General features: G+C 45.9%; 2 long non-coding RNA genes across 2 annotated transcripts; both read left to right on the top strand.

The window, feature by feature from the left end:
- Positions 1–297: 297 nt before the first annotated feature.
- On the top strand, positions 298–966 carry LOC105358154 (uncharacterized). The gene is made up of 3 exons (XR_002872084.2): positions 298–388; positions 610–699; positions 830–966. It is a non-coding gene; the product is annotated as an uncharacterized LOC105358154 (long non-coding RNA).
- A 16,732-nt stretch (positions 967–17,698) lies between these two features.
- Positions 17,699–19,255, top strand: LOC111946385 (uncharacterized). Its single transcript, XR_002872081.2, has 3 exons — positions 17,699–17,789; positions 18,011–18,100; positions 18,231–19,255. It is a non-coding gene; the product is annotated as an uncharacterized LOC111946385 (long non-coding RNA).
- Positions 19,256–20,536: the final 1,281 nt, after the last annotated feature.

The following is a 20,536-nucleotide window of genomic DNA, read 5'->3' as shown; positions in this document are numbered from 1 at the left end:
CCAAAGGTGTTCAGGTCATTACAGGTGGCTCCAGGAGTCATGGTCTACTTTGGAACTGATGAAAGAGGAACCTCTGGATTTGTTATTGCACAACATAAGACAGCGAGGAGTCTGAACAAGATTTAGTTTTACTGAGAAAAACAGAAACTGGTTTTAAAGAATGAACCTGATATCTTGACGGTTGTAAAGTGGCTTATGAAAAACCTCAAACTCCGCTCCATTTGTCTCCAACTGTCTTAATATGGGATGAAATGTTCTTGGCTGTCATGAGATGAAGGCGTTCCCTACAGACATGGAACAAAGTTCTATGTGAGCCCCGCCCACTTTGAGTCTGATTTAAGGATGAGACTCAGCCTCAACCAGCACAACTTCAGCTTCAGCTGCTCTGGTGAGTTTTCTTGATGTCATGCTTTCATTCATTTGATTTTTTCATCAAACATTCTTCTAGAATGTCTCCATTTCTTTCAAATGATGCTGTGGTCTTTGTCCTGTTTTAGTTTTTTAGAAAGTTCTTGGTTTTTGTGTATTTTCTACAGACAAATGTTAGGATCTTGGTGTTTTTTAGGCTATGAGTTGGTTAAGATTGTTGGATTTTCTAATCTTTTTCAGTCTGGTCCTGCTCCAGACCGTCTTCAGAGGAAACAACTTCTCCCAGAAGTCTAAGGGAAGAAACTTTTGCTCCTTTTGCAACAAGCTCAGGTTTGTCAAATGGATCAAGTTTGAAAAAGTCATTTGGTTCTGCTGTGTTTTTATAATGAACAAAACAAAATATCTGCTTCTTTATCTTCATTAACTGTCATTCTAAAAAATACATTTTTTTCTATTTTAGACTTTTCAAGTCAACGACAACATGCCGTACGTAGCACCACTTACCCTGGTTGGTGGACAAGGAGGAGGCCCGTGTAGTTTTGACGGTGCACAAAATGGAGCTGTGCTTAAAAAGCTGGATGTGTGGGCTGGACCAACCCAAGTGAGATGTATAAAGGTCCAGATGTCTGACGGAAATGAAAGGATGTTTGGGAGAGAGGGTGATAATCATTACTCTTTCACTTTTGAGGATGGAGAAAAATTTTCCTCCCTCACTCTTTGGCCCAACAATGCTGGAAATCGTCTGGGTGGCTTTAAATTCACAACATCCAACAACCGAAATTTTGAGGCGTTTATGACAAATGGAAAACCTTCGGTACCGGCAAGAGAAGTAGATGTTGGCTCTGGAATCTGTTTTGGAGTTCAGGGCAGGTCAGGATCTGAAATTGATGCATTTGGGTTCCTGTTCTTCAAAGTTCATTAAGTAAACCGGTTCTAGAGGGCTAGATGGTGAAACAACAACCTGTGTGGGTTCAGCTTCTTGATGAGAACAGAAATAAATGTGTCTGACAGAAATGATTTCACCTTCTAGCCTCCAGACAAAGACAACAGCTAATGATATCTGCTGTCATGAAAAGGGTTTGGTTCTTTGAAACAATCAGATGACATCTTTGAACAGATGTGTTCATGCTGCATCTGTGGCTGATGGGGACAATCACCTCTTTGATGGTTTTTCTTTTCTCTTTGATTTCTTCATCTGGTTTGTGTTTTTTTCTTTGGACTTTTACTGCAGTTTTCTGAATGTTTCCATCAGATTTTTGGATTTGCTGTCATTTTCCTGCTGTACTGAGAAACTCCTGATGATTTTCCTGTTATTGTCACTGGAATCCAATGTTTCTGTTGTCCTCATCATCTCTTCTGGAAATGGCATTCTATCAGTAAATCTTGTTGGTGTGGACGCTGGAAAAAGCCCTTCAGTTCATGTCAAATCCCTTTTTGTGCTCATCTAGTCTGTATGATTTGGAAAATAAAAACTCAACCAAATCAGGAGTGCTATGAATTCTTAGACTGAACACAAATACATGTTGAAACATTTCTACCAGTTTGGGAGCATCCCTAAAGATGTAGGGGGTTAAACCCCTCCCACAAGGAAGGTGACGGCAACACCCAATGTCAGGTCTGGATGATGCAGATGCCGACCAATCACAAGCGATGACAGCTCAACAGCTCCAGAACAATAAGGAGGTCAACAGGGACGTCTTTCAAGAAAGACAACCAGACAGACAATAGTACACACACACACACACACCAACACACACACACACACACACACACACACACACACTAGTACACACAAACACACACACACACACACATACACACCAGTATACACACACACACACAAGCACACACACACACACACACACAGAGATTCCAGAGGGGAGCTGTCAGGTACCGGCCATCAAAAGGAAGCTTCAGCCAAGGTTGTGTGGAGGCCACTTCCTCCTGAATACACCTGTTCTTTTTCAATTCCAGTTCTTTGCATCCTGAGGCTCAATTGCTGCATTATGATTTCCCCTTTACTTGCTGCAAAGCGGAGCCACCAGAAAACTAAAACTAAACTGAATGCAGGCCTCTCCCACACCGAAAGCTGAGACAGGTTATGTACAAAAACACAAATATTTAATAATAAAAATACCATTGTTAAAAGACCCAGAAAGACACAAACCCTAACACCACAAATAATAGGTCATGCCAAAGCCAGAACACCATCCTCCTACAGTTCCAGTGTTTGCTCCCCAGATTCAGCAACAAGTCCTGTTAGCCATGCCCATGGCATCCACCAGCAGAAGCTGATGCCCTTCTGTTGTCCGGTGTGGGAAAACTTCAGGCTCCAGAGGCATCCGGAGAGTCACAAACCCTCTGCAGGTGATGAGCTGGTGGACAAAGGAAGAACCAATTTACTAAAGGGTAGTAAAAGGCAGTAAAAGAGCTCCTGAGTTTCAAGGTGGGGGGGTTAGACAAGCTCTTACCCGAGTACCTCAAGTCCCTGGATTCTGTGGGAGTGTCCTGGCTGACACATCCCTTTTCCAGAAGGGAGGCTTGAGGGTGTGTTCCAACCACCGGGGAATCACACTCCTCAGCCTCCCTGGGAAAGTCTATGCCAGGGTTCTGGAGAAGAGAATTCATTTGATAGTCAAAACTCAGATCCAGGAGCAACGGTGCGGTTTCTGTCCTTGTCGTGAAACAGTGGACCAGCTCTACAGTCTCTGCAGGGTTATAAAGGGTTTTGGGGAAGTTCACTCATCCAGTCGATATGTATTTGGTGGATCTGGAGAAAACATTCAGCCGTGTCCCCTCTGGTGTCCTGTGGAGGGCGCTCTGGGAGTACGGGGTCCAGAGAGCCTTACTGTATGGTGGCTGCCCTGGCTGAAGCTCTTCTCACAGAGGTCGCTGAGACACATTTGGCAAACGTGGATGTCTGAATTCACTTCGCCTCTGCCGGCGCCTTTCTTACCGTGCCAGGGGTCTCGTGGTTCCGTGGGACCGATGGCTGGCGTCATTCAAGGACTATTTGCTGGCTTTGGGCCACATGGATCTGGCCGAAGCGCGGAAATGTGCGCTTCTCCGCCATTGCCTTGGACAGGAGGGACAACGAATCTTTGCAGTGCTCACCTTCTCAGATGATAAGTACGCTACGGCCAAGGCCGCACTTAAGTTCTGTTTTGTTTGGGTAGGAGCCGTCGGATGAGTCGTTTTGAGTTTCGGCAGCGCTGTCAGCAGCCAGGTGAGACAGTCGCACATTTTGTATTGGCGAGACGTGAGCTGGCAAAACTCTGCGATTTTGGGACATTAGAGGATGGACTCATAGTTGAATATTTATTTAAAAAACAGTCTTCAGCTGAGGGACAGGCTGTTACTGGAATCTGACTCCATGACATTAGCAGATGCTTTAGTGATCGGGAGACAGTTGGAATCTGCCCTGTTGGAGGCGTACTGATTCGCCCGCGCTGCAGACTCACCTGTGACGTCATCATCACCGACGCATGATGATCTACCGTACAAGAACGTTGACAGCAGACCCAGAATGAGTGGGTCCTGGCGTTGTAACAACTTTGGCTCCAATCAACACTCTGCTAGAGACCAGTCATGTCCTGCAAACGGGAAACGCTGCCGTAACTATAACAAGCTGAACCATTTTGCACCCTGCTGTCGCTCTTCTCCGACGCGCGCTGGCCCTTCCACCATTCCCATTAATTCAGTGCAGAGCTCACTTCCAGCTTTCAAGCTTTGCACCTGTCGTGTGGGCACAGCCCAAATTCCACTGCTCGTAGATACAGGTGCTAAGGTGTCAATTTTAAATAAATCCACATATGATCGTTTCTTCAGCCGTGTGCGTCTGGAAGCTACAGTTCGGAATCTATCTGGTTATGGCCATTTTCCTATCTCCACTCTGGGCGTTGTTCGTCTCCCTGTTACTTACAATCAACATTGTGCTCCGGATGCAGAGTTCTGTATCACTCAGGGAGGGGCTAACATCATGGGCCTATATTTGTTCCTTGCTCTCGGGTTTTCGGTGATGGATTCTAGTGGCACTTGTGTCCTGCAGGTCGTCTCGTCCTGGCCAGATCGCTACCCCCAACTCTTCACAGGGCTCGGTCGCATGTCCGCCTTTGTGCACCAGCCCACTGTTGACTCGTCTGTACACCCAGTTATCCAACCACTGGGGTGCATTCCTCTGGCTCTGCGCAATAAAGTTGAGGCTGAGCTGGGTCACCTAGTGGAAGAGGATGTTATCGAACCGGTTGACGCCTCACCGTGGATGTCTAATTTGGTGGTAGCAAGGAAAAAAGGGGGCGGTCTGCATCTTTGTGTTGACTCGTCAGATGTGAACAAAGCCATAATTCCTGATTAGTACCCTTTGCCTACAGCTGAGGAGTTCGCCAGTCATTTTCATGGTTCCACTGTCTTTAGTAAGATGGACTTCCAAAATGGCTACCTGCAGGTTCCCCTTGCACCTGCTAAGATGGACCTCACAGCTTTTGTTACACATGTGGTGGTGTTCAGATTTAAACGCATGGCTTTTGGTCTTTCCTCAGCTTCAAGCTGTTTTCAGTAGATTATGTCGCTCATCCTGGCAGGTAGGCCGGGTGTCTCCATCTATCTGGATGATGTGGTCGTACACGCACCCACCATGGCACTGCATGACGCTCATCTGGTGCAAGTTTTTCAACGTTTCAAACAGCATGGCGTGAAACTAAATGCTGGGAAGTGCGTGTTTGGTGATACGGAGGTTGAGTTTTTGGGTTTCAGGCTCTCACAGGCAGGAATAGCGCCCATTTTGTCTCACATGGAGGCCATTCTGTCTTTGCCAGATCCTCAGTCACCAGCCCAGCTGTTCTCTTTCTTGGGGATGGCTGCCTACTACCTTCGATTCATCCCACATTTCTCCAACTAGACAGCTCCTTTGTGTAGCTTGCTTCGGAAAGACACATTCTGGGACTGCACCCCAGCCTGCCACGAGGCTGTGCGTGTCATAAAACAGCAGCTCACCTCTCCTCCCACTTTGACCCATTTTAGCCAGATGGCATCTACGTTGGTCACCTGTGACGCCTCCAGCGTGGCCCTTGGTGCTGTGCTCTCCCAGATCCACGAGGGGGTGGAACGACCAGTGGCGTTCGCCTCCAGGGCTTTCACTCCAGCTGAGCAGAAGTACTCGGTGGGGCAGAGGGGACTCTGGCATGTCTATCTATATGGTAGGGCTTTCACCATACGCACAGATCACCAGGCACTGACGTCATCGTTGGCAACTCAGGGGTCCGGACACAAAACCATGAGATTGCTGAGGTGGGCTGACCGGCTACACCAGAACAACTTCAGCTTGGAGTTTATTCCAGGGCGTGCTAACACAGTGGCAGACATTCTGTCCACCATTGGGGTGTCCCTGGCTCTGCTCATGATTAGTCACAAACTGAAACAACCCCTGGACTGTTTGAGGGCACAGCCTGTCCCTCCACAGGGAACTCAAGGTTTGCAGAAAGTCAGGGCCCGGGTTATAAATTCACAGGCTCGGATGAAGAGACAATTTGACGACACACATTGAGTGCAGACCCCTTCACTAGCTGTTGGGGATTGGGTCAGGATTAAACGGGCTCACCGCCAGCATAAATTTCAGTCATACTGGTCAGATCCTCTCCAGGTCACTCAGAAGCTGGTGTCGGCCACCTACAGACTAGAAAGTGGGACACGGTGGCACTCAAACCGTCTGCACAAAGTCCCAGCCCCGAAAACACCTATGTCATCTCCGTCATCCACAGCAACCTTGGTTTGGCCAGCCAGGCCGGGGACCAACCGGGCTCGGAAGTGTGCCACTCAGGCCTGAAGCGAAAGTTCAGCCAGCACGGCCAGAGAGGATAAGAGGCCCATCTATCTGGCACAGAGACTATGTGACTGGGTGATGGTGACATTGGGGTGGGAGAGTTGGAGGTTCCGTTTCAGTGAAGGGGGGGAAGGAATGTTATGTCTGAAAGTGTTCAGATTAATGTCGTGTTGGTTGCGGTTAAAGCAACGTTAATAAGTAGTGAGTTACTGCACCTTTAAGAGCTGAAGCTCTTTGACTGCAAAGGTTGAGATAAAGATGTTGGGGGGGTTGGGGGAAAATAAAGAAGTTTTGAGCAGCAACGCCGCGTGATCCTTGTCTTGATGCAGACACAACCGACCTGAACACCTTTGGGGTCAAACATGGTGTCTGTTCACGGAAAATCCATGACGAGGTCCAATGGCCTCCCTGCTCCGGTTCAGAGCAGGGAAGCCGTTCACATCATATGTTTCTGGGCGCCACTGTTGTTCCCCACATGGGCATTAAAATCCTCATGGTTGAGCGGGGGCTGGAGAGTAAGCCCCCACCAGACAGCTGCCTCACACCTTCAGCAACTCCAGAATGGTAGAAAATCCAACCTGTCTGGAGGGATTGAGTTTGCAATGTGAGGTCTAAAGGTGAGAGAGTCATCAATCCAGACACCCAAGTACTTGTATTCGTGAAAATACTCTATGACTTTTCCATCCAAGGTGGACACCATTGGAATTGTTTCAGGGACCTTCTTTGAGTTTGAAAACAACATTAGCTTAAAATTGTCAGCATTGAGAAGTCATTTTAACTGAATAAGTGAATGCTGGACAGCAACAACAGCTTTGTGCAGGGTTTCAATCGTTTAAGACTGTGGCACCCCCCTGTGGACAGTAACAATTATAGAACAGAGACCTTCATGTTTAAAGCATTGGGTCCTGTTGTTCAGATTATAAAGAATTGTAAGTGGTTCTGCAATAAAATCTGCTGCCAGTTTCAAAAAGTAAGACTCCATTAAGTCACGGGGGGAAAGGGAAGTACCCAGGCGCAGAGAGGAGAGGAGGCAGGAGGTTGCAGGGGAACGGGGTTTAATAACAAAACTAAAGACAAAACCAAAACCACTGCATACGGCAGGCTAGAAACTCGAAACACTAAAAATGCACTAAGCTCGAAAACCGGGGAAGAATACAATATGGACCAGCACAGGAGGAAGGGAAAGACAGCACTTAAATACATACAAGGCAACAAGACACAGGTGGAAACACTCAGGACTGATGGGCAAGGTAAAACTCAAAACAACAACAAAACAGGAAATACTACAAAATAAAACAGGAAACCCAGGAACAAAACACAAAGGAACTGAAACCGTTACATAGGCCTATGAATGAAATAAGTAATGCCATCATCCACAAACGAAAACACTTATCAGAAGTGAAGAGTACAGACCTCAGAATGAAAGGCAGGTCCAGACCTGTTAGTTCCAGGAGGATGTTGCAGATCCAGACCTGTTAGTTCCAGGTGGATGTTGCAGATCCAGACCTGTTAGCTCATTATACAGCATCAGGTTCAAGCCAGGTAGTTCCAGGAGGATGCAGTTGTCAAAATCCAACAATATTTATAGACCCAGATATTTATCATTCAATCCATAAAAATATTGACTTAGTCAGAGGACATCAGACAAAACTGGCATAGGACCTCCATGGACCTTCACTGATAGTGAGCCTGAAACTGAAGCTTCACAAATCCAGTCAGCATAACCACACCTCCTTCCGACCCAGAGACTGAGCCAGAATTAGATGCTTCTCCTTCACAAACATTGGAGAACATCTCTGAGAAGGTTCCAGCCCAAATGAACACTGAACCATCCAACAATGAAAGGGAGGAAGTGGAAAGTTGGGACATTTCTGATGAAGCAGTCGTGTGCCAACTTCTGGGAGAAGAAACCAACTGTTCCAGCCAATCAGAGCCAAAGCAAAGGTCTCCCTCTGGAGAAGGTTAAAAATGGTTCTGACACCAGCAAGATGGAAAAAGTACAAGAGTGACACTCCTGTGGTCGTCCCAGATCAAAGCTGTCCAGAGATTTCAGAATATTTCAGAAGATCTGTGAGTCCATCTGTGGATGATCAAGACAGAGACTCAGCGCTTGACTCTCAGTCTGCTGAGTCTGGATTGGGTGAAGAGGAAACGTCTGACGACAAAGAAAAGTCTGATGACGAAGACGAAGAAACATGAGATTATGAAGACGAGGAAACATCAGATGATGAAGAGGAGGAAATATCAGTGTGACAAAGCCACATAAATGTATCATGTTTTCTGTATTTTACACCCTATGAGGTGATTTTTATTTATTCTATTTTAGTGTATGTGTGTAATTTGGGTATTTGTGTACCGGGGATGCCGCTGACGTCACTCCTCACAGCTGATGCGATCAGCTGGGGTGCGTTAACACACGGCATGGCTTCCGGGTTAAAAAGGGACAGACAAGGTGGGCTGGAAGCCTAAGGAGAGTGGAAAACTCTGACGAGAGGGAAAGGGAGACTAAGAAGGCCCTTCCAAGGAGCAAGCACGCACGGAATACCCCGGAAACCGACCATCGGGAGATACAGAGGAGGATCTGACGTGGACCTTTCAAAATTCTGCCGTTAGGATTATTATTAGTTTCTTTTGGGGATGGACGTGGCTGGAAAGTGACCAAGAGCAAAGTGAGACTCCCTGACGTTAACCCGAAGGACGGGGTGAGATCTTTTTTTCTTTTTCGTTTGACTTTGGGAGGAATTTTTAAGTTGGAGCGCTTACACGCGTACAGGTGGAAGTCGCTAGACGGACAATAGGGAATCATTGTAAATGCGTGCACGGACCTATAATGTAATCGGGAGCGCCATTCATGGAGTGTGACTGGGTTCAATGAAATTATGATGGTTAAAGAACATTTCTTGATTTGAGTGGTTGTTCATTTGTTCATTTGTGTTCCATAGTCAACCCACGACAATTATCTTAAGACTCTAAATGAACTGTAGAGTGTTACATCAGATGAATAAGAAGAAGGAACATCACATGACGAGGAAGAAATGTCCGCTGATGAAGATGAAACATCAGCTGATGAAGATGTCAAGTGTTCTGATCAATCTGAAGACACAAGTGGACAGAAGATTTCCATGTGGAAATAGATTTAAAAAGGTGCTCATGCCAGCGAGCAAATGCCAGTTTAAAAGAAGATTAAAGAACTAAGACTTGAACTAAACCAAAGTCGGGTTTTCTCCTGGTGCTCTGGTTCACCCTTAAAAAAACTCAGAAGTTTTTACTTTTATGTAGACATCTGAATGGCATGTTGCGGAGACAACTCTTGCAGTAAGAAATATTTATTTGACATACTTAATTTTCCACATTCTTTAAGTTGGCATTCACATCTTTTCGTTTGGCATAAGGCTCCGTTCAATTCCATGAGAAATTTCCATAAAACTTTCGGGTAACAAAGCCCCCAACACCAAAATCATCCAGAAGAAGAAAATTGTAAATGTATAATCAGTGTGTAATAAAATGGGCTGTGTTTTCGGCGGCATTCCATTTTCATTTCATTTCCCAGTATGGCTGCTATGTGTGACCCGGCACCATTGACCGTTGGGCCGCCCCCGTTCGAGTACAGCGCCACGAAGGGAACATGCTATCTGTTGGATCTGCTATGTGTGACCCGGCACCATTGACCGTTGGGCTGCCCCCGTTCGAGTACAGCGCCATGAAGGGAACATGCTAACTAGTGGATCTGCTATGTGTGACCCGGCACCATTGACCGTTGGGCCGCCCCCGTTCGAGTACAGCGCCACGAAGGGAACATGCTATCTAGTGGATCTGCTATGTGTGACCCGGCACCATTGACCGTTGGGCTGCCCCATTCGAGTACAGCGCCACAAAGGGAACATGCTATCTAGTGGATCTGCTATGTGTGACCCGGCACCATTGACCGTTGGGCCACCTCATTCGAGTACAGCGCCACGAAGGGAACATGCTATCTAGTGGATCTGCTATGTGTGACCCGGCACCATTGACCGATCAGCTGGGGTGCGTTAACACACGGCATGGCTTCCGGGTTAAAAAGGGACAGACAAGGTGGGCTGGAAGCCTAAGGAGAGTGGAAAACTCTGACGAGAGGGAAAGGGAGACTAAGAGGGCCCTTCCAAGGAGCAAGCACGCACGGAATACCCCGGAAACCGACCATCGGGACATACAGAGGAGGATCTGACGTGGACCTTTCAAAATTCTGCCGCTAGGATTATTATTAATTTCTTTTGGGGATGGACGTGGCTGGAAAGTGACCAAGAGCAAACTGAGACTCCCTGACGTTAACCCGAAGGACGGGGTGAGATCTTTTTTTCTTTTTCGTTTGACTTTGGGAGGAATTTTTAAGTTGGAGCGCTTACACGAGTACAGGTGGAAGTCGCTAGACGGACAATAGGGAATCATTGTAAACGCGTGCACGGACCTATAATGTAATCAGGAGCGCCATTCATGGAGTGTGACTGGGTTCAATGAAATTATGATGGTTAAAGAACATTTCTTGATTTAAGTGGTTGTTCATATGTTCATTTGTGTTCCATAGTCAACCCACAACAATTATCTTATCCAATGAGGATTATGAAGTGGATGATGTGAATGAGGATGCTGGGGTTGAAGGTGCTGAGACAGAAGAAGCTCATACACAAGAACAAAACTGTCAAACGGAGAATGCCAATCTAGCTCAGGAGGTGGCAGCACTTAAAGATCATGTGAAGGAATTAGAATAAACTTTCAGAGCATCTGTCACAAGCTCTCTTAACCGAGAAAGTAATTTCAGGGAGTATGTGGACATCAGCTTTGCTAAGCTAGAAAAACCTTTAATGTCCAGCATATAAAAGCTAGAGAAGGATGTGGTGAACTGTTTATTGCGAAGGGATGAGAAATGGCAGAACCAACTAAAGAAACTTAGGACTGTTAGTGCCCCTCTACCACGGCGAACAGTAGCCATATCCATCGAAACAGATTACATTGTAAGACCCACTCCCTGTCATTCACACCAAATAAGTCAGTCTGGTGCAACCTCCTTTTACTCCAAACCTCCCGTTCGGTTGGATTTTCCCACGTTCGGTGGTCCGCAGACCTCGGATGCGCTGAATTTCATTGAACAGTGTGAAAACTATCTTGACCTTAGACCCTTATCAAATCATCAACTGTTAGGAGCCCTGTCAGCGGTTCTGAAGGGACCTGCTTTAAGCTGGTGGAAAGCCACTAAATCTGTTGTGCATGATTGGTTGACATTCAAGGAGGCTTTTTTATCCGCTTTTCTGCCAACTGATTATTTAAGTGAAGTGGAAGAGTAATTAAGAACAACTGTGCAGAGGCCGGAGCAGTGTTTACGTGACTTTGCCTATGACTATAGGACTTTGTGTCTGAAGTGGAAACGCGACATGACAGAGGAAGAAATAGTTCGGCGGATACTTAATAACATCAACACCAAAATAGCTGGTTCTCCGGTAAGCGTTCGAGAACCTGACGGCATGGTGTGCATGCTGATCCTGATCCCGAGAGTAAATAAGAATATCGTCAAGGTAGACGAAAACGAAACGGTTCAAAAAATTAGAGAGAACATCATTAACGAGGTGGTGAAAGATGGCGGGGGCATTGGTTAACCCGAAAGGCATCACCAGATATTCAAAATGACCTAACGGGGTATTGAACGCGGTCTTCCATTCCTTCATACAGACCAAATGATAAGCATTACGGAGATCTAATTTTGAAAAAACCTTTGCTTCTTGGACGGAGTGTAAAGCAGAGCTGATGAGGGGAAGAGAATACTTGTTTTTCACTGTAATTTGATTAAGTTCACGGGAGTCGATGCAGAGTCCCAACGACTTATCTTTCTTCTGGACGAAGGAAAACGCTGCAGCTTCTTGGGGCCTGATAAGTTAAACAACCTGCCTTTAGGTAGGGTGGCGCCGTTCAGTAATTCTATGGAGCAGTCATAGGGTCTGTGTGGGGGAAGAGCCATTCCCTTGGATTTGCTGAACACGGCTTTAAAATCATGATAGAAGGGGGGTACCTTAGAGAGATCAATGAACTCTGGAACTGGATTATGACTGGGTGGAACCGAAGGGATAGCAGAACGGAGGCAGTTAGCCATACAGGCAGTACTCCAGTTGGTGATGTGGTGATTCGCCCAATCGAACTGCTGGTTATGAGTACGCAGCCAGGGAAACCCTAGGATGATGGGAGATTGGACTGTTTGAGTGATATAAAACTGCATGAATTCGTGATGGTTACCGGAGGTGATGAGTAGCACTGGCTTCTTACGGTGCGTAATGCGAGAGAGAAGCTGGACCCCCAGTCCAGCGGCCTTGACAGGGTGATCCAATGGTTCTGTGGGAAGATTGAGTTCGGTAACAAGATGGTTATCAATAAAACTTTTTTCAGCACCAGAGTCTATGACGGCTTTGCATTCACGGGTTCTTGAATGGGGATATAGCTTGACAGGGACTTATAGGAAGTTTATCTCCGTGGAAAGAGATGAGTGACCCGCCCGCGGCCTGTCATCAAGCGGGGGTTAATGGGGCCTCATTTATTAAACTTTGCGTAGCATTTGCGTCAGAAGTGGCGTACGGATGAAACATAGGACGTGCGTACGCACAGAAATATTCTTATTTATAAAACCGTGCGCGCGCACATCCTACGCATCTTTCCTTAATAAATCACAATCAATTCTAAATGTGGTGCAGCTTTTGCGGCTTCATGACACGCCCATAGTTGCCCATAAATAGTCTGTGAAACGCCCACAAATGAATATTCATTGATTGCGAAACCATGGCAAACACAAAGAGGAAATCAAAAAAAACGTAACTTCACTCAATGTGAAGTAGAAGTTATCATCGGCGAGGTGGAAAAGAGGAGAAAAATGTTGTTTGGAGGGCACAGTGTGGGCATTACTAATGCCAGAAAGGCACGTGAGTGGCAAACGGTGGCAGACAGCGTAAATGCAGTAGCCTCACAACCTCAGGACCGTGGCCGAAATAAAAAAGAAATGGTCGGACATCAAAGTCGAGGCATAAAAAACGTCTAGCGCTCCATCGCCAGAGTGTGTCTGCCACGGGCGGGGGAAAAGGGATCACCGGAGCTGACCCTCTTGATGAGAGACTGGCGGCAATTATTCGGGAATCCCTAAGTGGAGTGGTGACTGAGGCGGAGGGGGACATCGACGCGCCAGATGAACTGGGTGACACAGGTAAGAGAAATAATTCAAATGAATGCAGTCAAGTCACGTGTATGCAGGCTACACAATTACAGTTTATTAATATAGAACAATTTTATTTTAGCTGCTGGGTGTTCCAGCGGGGCCAGTGGTTACGACGCTGCAGCTGACCAGCTGTCTGGACCCAGCATCTCCACGGCACGCGGCTCTCAACCCTCCAGCAGTGGACGCGTCCTCACCGATGCAGTTCTTGAAATGCAGAGGGGAAGTCAGTAGTTCAATCAGAGAGGTGCCAAGGAGTTGGGCGAAATCAAGACTGCCCTGACTGACATACACTGCACGATGAGGGAATTCTTGAATAAATAATATTTTCCACACCTCTTGTTGTTCTTTACAAGCGACTCATCGCTTCGGAACGCTGGCGCACAGGGTCGGGGCCAACACAGCAATCGGCGCCAGGGGGTAGAGGCACGTTTTTAAGCTGTGCCACATTGTGTAGCACAGCACATGCCAGCACGATTTGGCACACACTGTCACTTTCACGTGTTTCTTCCATCTGCCGACGGTGTCACCATTTCTCATTTCACCGGTTTTTATGCGTACGCCTGGGTCAGAGCTTGCGTGAAGGACACCACATTTTCCCCTTCAAGTTTGCTTTTTATAAATATCAATTATTGCGAGAGTGGCGTACGCCTTCTTTTGTGCATACGCAACGTTTATATGACGTATAACCCAGAGTGCATTGATGGACGAGATGAGCTGGTTGCCCGCAATAAAAACAGGTACCTTTATCTCTGCGATTATGTCATTCCTCAGGTGTAAGTTTTGAGTGTCCAATTTGTATTGGTTCCTCTGAAGTTCTTCCAACGTGCTCCCGGGGTATGGATGAGGGAGGTTCTGGATTCATGGATGGATCAAAAGGATTAGTAACAGTTTTCTTTTTGTGATGGGTGCGTTCTACCTGATGTTCCCGGAGACGGATGTCTGACCGCAGACATTCGTGACGAGCTCCTCAAAGGTTCTAGTTTCTGGTTGAGAACACAAGTGGTCTTTGATTGTTTCATTTAGTGACTGGTAGAACACACCTTTTAGAGCAATACCCGGCCAACCCGCCTCCACCGTCAAGATTCGGAAAACAATTAAATTATCTTTCACCGATCGGTTGCGTTGCTTGAGGCCCAAAAGTCGACTGGCCACCTCCTCGTCCTTGCGGGGTTGATCGAACACCAGGCAAAATTCACCTATGAAACGCTCAAAAGGTACTTAAAAAATGGGGTTAGAGTTAGGCATGCCTGAGCCCATTGTAGTGCTTCGCTCCTGAGAGAGTTTACTATGAGGGTAATCTTGCTGTGGTCAGCGTGGTAATACCGCAGAGCCTGCTGGAAAATAAGTTGACATTTTAAGGCTCTGGTTGAAGCTGGAAATTTTCGTGAGTCCAGGTAGCGGCGGAAGATGCCAAGTTCCCGGAAGTAGGGGGTGAGGTGCTGGTAGTAGCATTAGCTGATTGTTGTCCGGTTAAATCCATCAGGGTTTGGGATATCCCATCCAGGCGTCAAAACATCTTGCTTCGCGGTGGCTATCTGATTGAGTGATCTGGCTTCCCGTCCTAGAGCTAATCCTTGCTGTGTAACAGCGAGGCGGAATCCTTTCGGGTCAGACCGGAGCATGGCGAGGATGACGACGTAGCTTGAGCAGGATGAAGCAAGGAGCTCTCAACGAGGAGGAACCAGCAATACCCGTGGAGTGGAACCTGAAGACGAGCGACCAGGCGTGGTAAGTACAAAGGACAAGGCATGGTAAGTACAAAGCCAGACTAAGATACTTAGCTTAACTTGGAGGCCAGACATAAGCACTGCAGGGTGTAACAAACAGGCGATGAATGCTGGGGTTGGATCTCCTTAAGAAGGAAGGCATTTGATCAGGAGAGTATTGGCAGCTGGTTCCAATCAGCAGAGCAGAGGAGAGAAGGGAGGGGGAAGTAGGCTGAAAGAGGCACCATGCACTTTTTCAGCTGAGGTGTTCTGTTTTTTTCTTCCCTTTTATTTTTCCTTCTCTTTTAGGTGGGTGTGGTCGGAGTGTTTGGGCATGTTCGTCTGTCTTTGTCTTGTGTATGTAGTGTCTTAACGTTATGTCAAATGCTTAATTTTTTTGTTGACGGTTAGGAGTGGTGTTGAGTGGGGGTTGGATTTGTATAAGCATAAGCTCCTTCCAATTCATCATTCATTCATTTTCTTAACCGTTTTATCCCTTTCGGGTTCACAGGGCTGCCAGAACCTATCCCGGCCACTTGTGGGCGAAGGCAGGGGACAACCTGGACGGGTCGCTAGTCTGTCGCAGGGTAGAATGTCCACAAACACACACCCATTCACTCTCACACTCCCACCTATGGACAATTTAGAGTTTGCCAATCAACCTATGACGCGTGTTTTTGGACGGTGGGAGGAAGCTGGAGACCCTGGAGAAAACCCACGCATACACGGGGAGGACATGCAAACTCCACACAGAAAGGTCCCCCGTTGATGTAGTTTTTCATGTCCCTGGGTTCTTCTTGCTGTGAGGCAAGAGTGCTAACCACTGCACCACAGTGCAGCCTAGCTTCTTCCAATTCCCTTTAAAATTCAAATTTTCAAAATCTTGTATTGACTGATTTGAAATAAAAGAATTGAGTCATTGTTTAAAAAATGATCTGTAACAAAATAACACCAGCAAATCTTTGATAAACCTTTTGTTGTCATTTCTGCAACAGAGATGATTCTGTCTTTGCACGTCTGCACATATACTCCTTCCTTCTGAGACACAAACTAGTCTGTTCTTTCAGTTTTTCTAAGAAATGACCTGTTTAGGCTCTGGCAGCCCCGTTACCCCGTCAAGGATAATACAGGTTCAGAAAATTGACGGGTGTCTGTTCATGCCCCCCAGACCACCAATGAAATGGTTTCTCCTCCAGGTGGGTCACTCACATTCCTTCAAAATGGTGACTTTCTTAAGGAGAACAAAGAAGGAAACAGGAGAAAGGTGAATCAGAAAGGACCTCTCTTCTTGAACCTCCCCTGACATCACAGGACTGTAGTTTGTGTTTATGTCAGACGTTTGGTCTTCTCTGGAGCTAATAAGAGAGTCGGATATCTTTTTTCAATTTCACAACATTAAAACAGAATCACGTTGAAACATGAAAAGGTTTTTGTGCTTCAGAAAAACAATAGAAACTGGTTATAAAATGTTTCTGATGCCCTGAAGGTTGGAAAGAGGTTCGTGGGAAAACATGTGACATTTTGGAGCCACTCTGACTTCTTCCAAATGTTCTCATGAAACATCGTGAAAAATTAACTACATAGTGAGAATAAAAACTGTTTGATCACTTGCTGATAATTCTATACTTTTAATAGTAGATGTATGGAGAGACAGAATATCAAAACAAAACTCCAAAAAAATACTTTAAAGAATTCATATTCATTTATTTGTATTTCCCTGAGGGAAGTAATTATTTGGGGCTGCACGGTGGCACAGTGGTTAGCACTCTTGTCTCAGAGCAAGGCCTCCGGTTCAAGTCCCGGCTGGGGGGCCTGAACCAGAACACCAATGTGGGACCTTTCTGTGTGGAGTTTGTGTGGGTTTTCTCTGGCTTTAATTGGTTAATTAATAATTGGTTACTTTAAATTTTCTGAATGTGTGTGTGATTGTGACCTGGTGACCTGTTCAGGGTGTCCCCGGCCTTAACCTACAAGAGATGTGGATAGGCTCCAGCAGCCCCGTGACCCTCGAAATGGAAAAAATGGAAGAAGAAAACTAATAAATAAATGAATGAGGGGATGGATTTTCCACCATTCTGGAGTTGCTGAAGGTGTGAGGCAGCTGTCTGGTGGAGGCTTACTCTCCAGCCCCCGCTCAACCATGTGGACTTTAATGCCCATGGGGGGAACAACAGTGGCGCCCAGAAGGACGTGATGTGAACGGCCTCCCTGCTCTGAACCGGAGCTGCGTTCTCTTGTTGGACCTCGTCATGGTTTGTCCGTGAACAGACACCATGTTTGACCCCAAAGGTGTTCAGGTCATTACAGGTGGCTCCAGGAGTCATGGTCTACTTTGGAACTGATGAAAGAGGAACATCTGGATTTGTTATTGCACAACATAAAACAGTGAGGAGTCTGAACAAGATTTAGTTTTACTGAGAAAAACAGAAACTGGTTTTAAAGAATGAACCTGATATCTTGACGGTTGTAAATAGGCTTATGAAAAACCTCAAACTCCGCTCCATTTGTCTCCAACTGTCTTAATATGGGATGAAATGTTCTTGGCTGTCATGAGATGAAGGCGTTCCCTACAGACATGGAACAAAGTTCTATGTGAGCCCCGCCCACTTTGAGTCTGATTTAAGGATGAGACTCAGCCTCAACCAGCACAACTTCAGCTTCAGCTGCTCTGGTGAGTTTTCTTGATGTCCTGCTTTCATTCATTTGATTTTTTCATCAAACATTCTTCTAGAATGTCTCCATTTCTTTCAAATGATGCTGTGGTCTTTGTCCTGTTTTAGTTCTTTAGAAAGTTCTTGGTTTTTGTGTATTTTCTACAGACAAATGTCAGGATCTTGGTGTGTTTTAGGCTATGAGTTGGTTAAGATTGTTGGATTTTCTAATCTTTTTCAGTCTGGTCCTGCTCCAGACTGTCTTCAGAGGAAACAACTTCTCCCAGAAGTCTAAGGGAAGAAACTTTTCCTCCTTTTGCAACAAGCTCAGGTTTGTCAAATGGATCAAGTTTGAAAAAGTCATTTGGTTCTGCTGTGTTTTTATAATGAACAAAACAAAATATCTGCTTCTTTATCTTCATTAACTGTCATTCTAAAAAATACATTTTTTTCTATTTTAGACTTTTCAAGTCAACGACAACATGCCGTACGTAGCACCACTTACCCTGGTTGGTGGACAAGGAGGAGGCCCGTGTAGTTTTGACGGTGCACAAAATGGAGCTGTGCTTAAAAAGCTGGATGTGTGGGCCGGACCAACCCAAGTGAGATGTATAAAGGTCCAGATGTCTGACGGAAATGAAAGGATGTTTGGGAGAGAGGGTGATAATCATTACTCTTTCATGTTTGAGGATGGAGAAAACTTTACCTCCCTCACTCTTTGGCCCAATAATGCTGGAAATCGTCTGGGTGGCTTTAAATTCACAACATCCAACAACCGAAATTTTGAGGCTTTTATGACAAATGGAAAACCTTCGGTACCGGCAAGAGAAGTAGATGTTGGCTCTGGAATCTGTTTTGGAGTTCAGGGCAGGTCAGGATCTGAAATTGATGCATTTGGGTTCCTGTTCTTCAAAGTTCATTAAGTAAACCGGTTCTAGAGGGCTAGATGGTGAAACAACAACCTGTGTGGGTTCAGCTTCTTGATGAGAACAGAAATAAATGTGTCTGACAGAAATGATTTCACCTTCTAGCCTCCAGACAAAGACAACAGCTAATGATATCTGCTGTCATGAAAAGGGTTTGGTTCTTTGAAACAATCAGATGACATCTTTGAACAGATGTGTTCATGCTGCATCTGTGGCTGATGGGGACAATCACCTCTTTGATGGTTTTTCTTTTCTCTTTGATTTCTTCATCTGGTTTGTGGTTTTTTCTTTGGACTTTTACTGCAGTTTTCTGAATGTTTCCATCAGATTTTTGGATTTGCTGTCATTTTCCTGCTGTACTGAGAAACTCCTGATGATTTTCCTGTTATTGTCACTGGAATCCAATGTTTCTGTTGTCCTCATCATCTCTTCTGGAAATGGCATTCTATCAGTAAATCTTGTTGGCGTGGACGCTGGAAAAAGCCCTTCAGTTCATGTCAAATCACTTTTTGTGCTCATCTAGTCTGTATGATTTGGAAAATAAAAACTCAACCAAATCAGGAGTGCTATGAATTCTTAGACTGAACACAAATACATGTTGAAACATTTCTACCAGTTTGGGAGCATCCCTAAAGATGTAGGGGGTTAAACCCCTCTCACAAGGAAGGTGACGGCAACACCCGATGTCAGGTCTGGATGATACAGATGCCGACCAATCACAAGCGATGACAGCTCAACAGCTCCAGAACAATAAGGAGGTCAACAGGGACGTCTTTCAAGAAAGACAACCAGACAGACAATAGTACACACACACACACACACACACACACACACACACCAACACACACACACACACACACACACTAGTACACACACACACACACACACACACACATACACACCAGTATACACACACACACACAAGCACACACACACACACACACACACAGATTCCAGAGGGGAGCTGTCAGGTACCGGCCATCAAAAGGAAGCTTCAGCCAAGGTTGTGCTGAGGCCACTTCATCCTGAATACACCTGTTCTTTTTCAATTCCAGTTCTTTGCATCCTGAGGCTCAATTGCTGCATTATGATTTCCCCTTTACTTGCTGCAAAGCGGAGCCACCAGAAAACTAAAACTAAACTGAATGCAGGCCTCTCCCACACCGAAAGCTGAGACAGGTTATGTACAAAAACACAAATATTTAATAATAAAAATACCATTGTTAAAAGACCCAGAAAGACACAAACCCTAACACCACAAATGATAGGTCATGCCAAAGCCAGAACACCATCCTCCTACAGTTCCAGTGTTTGCTCCCCAGATTCAGCAACGAGTCCTGTTAGCCATGCCCATGGCGTCCACCAGCAGAAGCTGATGCCCTTCTGTTGTCCGGTGTGGGAAAACTTCAGGCTCCAGAGGCATCCGGAGAGTCACAAACCCTCTGCAGGTGATGAGCTGGTGGACAAAGGAAGAACCAATTTACTAAAGGGTAGTAAAAGGCAGTAAAAGAGCTCCTGAGTTTCAAGGTGGGGGGGTTAGACAAGCTCTTACCCGAGTACCTCAAGTCCCTGGATTCTGTGGGAGTGTCCTGGCTGACACATCCCTTTTCCAGAAGGGAGGCTTGAGGGTGTGTTCCAACCACCGGGGAATCACACTCCTCAGCCTCCCTGGGAAAGTCTATGCCAGGGTTCTGGAGAAGAGAATTCATTTGATAGTCAAAACTCAGATCCAGGAGCAACGGTGCGGTTTCTGTCCTTGTCGTGAAACAGTGGACCAGCTCTACAGTCTCTGCAGGGTTATAAAGGGTTTTGGGGAAGTTCACTCATCCAGTCGATATGTA

Source organism: Oryzias latipes, chromosome 19 (genome assembly GCF_053564925.1).
Source record: "Oryzias latipes strain Hd-rR chromosome 19, Olatipes_Hd-rR_3.1".
Taxonomy (NCBI): Eukaryota; Metazoa; Chordata; class Actinopteri; order Beloniformes; family Adrianichthyidae; genus Oryzias; species Oryzias latipes.
The sequence above is the reverse complement of the archived record's forward strand: the minus strand, read 5'-3'. Positions and strand labels throughout refer to the sequence as shown.